Here is a 4,201-nt window from a genome sequence, read left to right on the forward strand (position 1 = left end):
TTTTTTCTTTTTGTATATGGCCAATGTGTAGACAGAAAATATAAATATTTTAAAAACAGAAAAAAATACTAGGTAATGGGAGGGTGAGGAGAGACCCTGAAGCAAAGCCATCATTTCACTCTTCTGCAGTTGACCCTGAAAAGACTGTGGGACAGACCTTGGAATTGTGAGAGGTAGCAAAGGGTTAAGTTTCCACAGAAGTGCAAAAACTGCAGAAATGAGGCTACTGATAAGAGGAAAAGTTTGTAGACCAGACAGTAACCTTGGAGGAAGCTGGACCCCTAGTTCCCATAGAAGTCCTAGACAACACATAACTAAAATAAAAATAAACTGGCTACTGCAGGTGGATTCAACCAACTAGAAAGCAGACAACAGCCTTGGGACACTCAGGCCCAGATGAGGACACATCTAGGTTAAACCAGTGAGGTTTAATTCCAGGTGAATTCCAGGGTGATTACTGTTCTTGCTTAATGAAGCTCATGTATGCTGTATATTATCTAACAGAATTAAAGCCTCATTAATAATCATGTATGATAATGGGGAGGTGTACCCAGAAGAGAATGAACCAATCAATCCTCTGAAGGGAGTGTCTGCACCAAACTAATGTATAAAACTTTCTTGACTTTTGTATCCTGTACTCCTCCAAGAGGAGTGGAGTCCATTTCTGGCCAGAAGGTGATCAATTACTCTGGATTTCTCCTTAATAAATTTCTTTTGAAATCAGATTTTGGGAATCAGTTGTGTTTTTGTTTCTCCAAGTTGGCATTTCCAACAGAATTTTTTCTTGGTGTCTTGGTGCAGCCCTGTCTATATTGAGATTTTCTCTCCCTAGCCCATGACTTCATCACTTCTCATAGGTGAAGTTTCAACATCCCTTACAGTCCCTGCCTTGAGAGCTCCCAAGATATTTATCCAACAGGTATTATCAGGGGCGTTTTCCCAAACCTCATTCTCCTCATATTCCTCTGGCTTTTTTGGCTTTTACAATCTCTGTTTCTATCTTCCCTGAATTCTCTCCTATATCAACCCTTTTCTCTCCTGATGGACTAAAGTTTCTGTTTTTCTCCTCTTCACCATTCTCTGAACCTCCTTTTCCCCTCCCTTTCTCTTCCTTCCTCTTTCCTTTCTCCTTTTAGGTTATCTCCCTCTGCTCTGAGCTACTCTGGTATCTACTGCCTCTCTCTCATATTGACTCCCCTGCTTTGAGGAACCTCTGAGACCTTTGCCTCTCTGCTGCTGATGTTCTCCTTTCCTCTGTTGTTTTTCCTTCCTCCACTCAGTGGAAGTTTAGGTCATTAATCTTTCTTCCCTTTACTCTTCATATATCTGAGACCATTTTTCCTTATCTTTTCCTTTCCTTTTTATGAGACCCACCCCTTTACATACAGTGACATCCTTTGAGGTCTCATTTCTTATCTATTACTTATTTGTTTAAATCTAAAGTCTCCTTTCTCTCCTTACTTTTCTAACCACTTGTAGCGGCAAGCACCCCAAGCACGTCCTCAGGGTTTGCCACCCATACAGGTTCTTGGATCTGCTTTGTTAATGGAAAGCAACTCAAAATGGGTTAACAAGCTTACTTTAATCAGTCAGACATATATCGTTTACCTTGTTCAGGGGAAAAAGGTCAGCACCCCAAACTTCAAAATATACAGACAGAATTATCAAGACATTAACAGATCAAGTAGACAGCTTTCCAAACTGTCCAACCATTACATCTATACCCAGTCAACATCTGGGTTTCCACATCTGGGTTTTTCAAAGCTGGGGGACTCTCAACAACGGCTTCCCAGAATTCAGATCAAATCACAGAACACTTCTCAAAGTGAGTCCCAAAACAAAGCTACACATCAGGGCTTATATAGCCTTCTCCTGGCTCAGAGAATGTAACAACCTTATTGACCCACTGGCCAATCAAAAAGTATCTACTGAAAAACAAGCCTCCCTCCCCAGGCTTCTGGTGCATTTTAGCCTAGGGGCAGGGAAGATCTTCCAAATTTGCATTCCCATTACACCACTCTAGGAGCTGGGCTGGTTTAAGGGATATATAGAAAGGAAGAGAGCTCAAAGTCAGAATACTGGTTTAGTGTTCTCATGGTCTTCTTCTTAGACTTCCTATTCTTAAAAGCTTGTCATATCCTGTGTAAATCTGAAAATCTTGGGCTACACACAGAGAATGGGAACTCCTCAAGTCTTTTTCTTGCCTCTCTTATCAGTGAGTAAGGGAAGTTCCCTGTTTTTCCTGCCTTCACAGAGCAGAATTCAGGGAGCAGAACATAGTATGCAGTTTGGGGGATGAGACTGGGGGAGTCTGGAATACTGTTAGGTGAGTGAATGGAGGAGAGACTTGAGGCAAGAAAACACACAAGAAGGATACTGCAATAGTTCAGACATGAGCGGTGGCAGTATTAGAAGAGAACAGGAAGTGTAGTAAGGGATATCATAAAGGTGAAATAGACAAGCCTTGGCAACAGATTGGTCATGGTGATGTTGGGGGGCAGTGAGAGATAGTGAGGAGCCACTGATGAAACCTAATGTGTGAGCATGAGAAACGAGAAGAATGACGGTTTTCTCTACAGTAATTGGGAAAGTAGGAAGCTGGCAGGGTTAATGGAGAAGGAAAATGAGTGACAATAACTATCACATATATTACTCTAAGGTTTCTGAAATACTTGAAATATATTACTTGACGGAGTGTAAGAACTAGAGAGAGGACTATGTGAGTTCTAGTCTAGCTTCAGTCATCTGTTAGTTGCATGAATCTGGTTAATAAACTTAACTTCTTCTGCCTTAGATTCTTCATCTCTAAAAGGGGGATATTAATAGCTCCTTTCTCATAGTGTTGTGAGGATAAACTGAGATGAAAACTGTAGAGTGCTTTCCACACCTTCAAGTACCAAATGACTGTTATTATTAGTAGAAGTCAATGTTATCTCTTTTTCTTCCATCTCCGAATTCTTATAACATCATAGAAATCATAGAAAGATAGAATCTCAAACTTAGATTAGCCCGATGGCCCTCCCAGCCTCCCAAGACTCACTCCTTTAGTTGAGTAGGAATCTTCTCTAAAATATCCCTCTGAGTGTTTCTGATTCTGATCATCTAGCTTCTAGTTGAATACTTCCATTGGTAAAGAGCTTTCCAGTCTTTGAATCAGTTCATTCATTGGTCCTCTCTGAATTTGTCATTCCTTCACCCTTGCCAGAAACCTAACTACCTTCAATATAAAAACTGTTTGCAGATATTTTGACTGGACCATGGTGCATCTCCTGCATTTTAAATCTGAGACAGTTAAGGTTCAGAGGTGAAACATTTTCTTGATGTCACAGGAAATGGTAGATTCAGGACCCAAACTCAAAAGTGATGACTTCTAGGACTCCATTGTTACCATTAGATCATTCCTTACATTGCTTGTAGCCTTTTTTTTATGGAGACAAGATGAATAGAATTGTTTTTGTTTTGCCTAATTAATAAGAAAAAAGTACAGAGGATCTTTTTTTTTCCCCACATATTTCAGTTAATTGTGTTATGATGAAGACATGGTCTAGGACGGCTAGGTGGCATTGCAGTGGATAGAGAGCCAGACCTGGTATCAGGAAGACTCATCTTCCTCAATTTAAATCTGGCCTCAGACATTTACTAGCTGTGTGACCCTGAGCTAGTCATTTTATCCTGTTTGCCTCAATTTCCTAATCTGTAAAATGAGCAGGAGAAGGAAATGGCAAACTCCTCCAGTATCTCTGCCAAGAAAACCCCAAATAAGATCACAAAGAGCTGAATATGACTGAAAAACTACTGAACACAAAGTTATGGTCTAGTTTGGAAATTTACTTCTAAAAGACTATATATTATTTTCTACAGGCTCTTGAAGGATGAGCTCAAAGAGATAGGAAAGGACATTGGTCGATAATTATAAATTTTTTATGTTACCTCTTTAACATCAATAAAGCACAAACTTTTTAAAATATCCTTTTTGGGGGGTGGTTAGGTGGCACAGTGAATAGAGCACTGGTCCTGGAGTCAGGAGGACCTGAGTTCAAATCCGGCCTCAGACACTTAACACAAAAAATAGCTGTGTAACCTTGGGCAAGTCACTTAACCCCAATTGCCCTCCAAAAAGCAAAAAAATTAAAAAAAATTCTTTTTTGTATATCTTCATCCTTCATATACACTGAAAATACTTGTCTCATAACCTTCAAAA

The sequence above is a fragment of the Petaurus breviceps genome, unplaced genomic scaffold (assembly GCF_028583685.1).
Source record: "Petaurus breviceps papuanus isolate PSGF00001 unplaced genomic scaffold, PetGlider_PUasm1.0 185, whole genome shotgun sequence".
Lineage (NCBI taxonomy): Eukaryota > Metazoa > Chordata > Mammalia > Diprotodontia > Petauridae > Petaurus > Petaurus breviceps.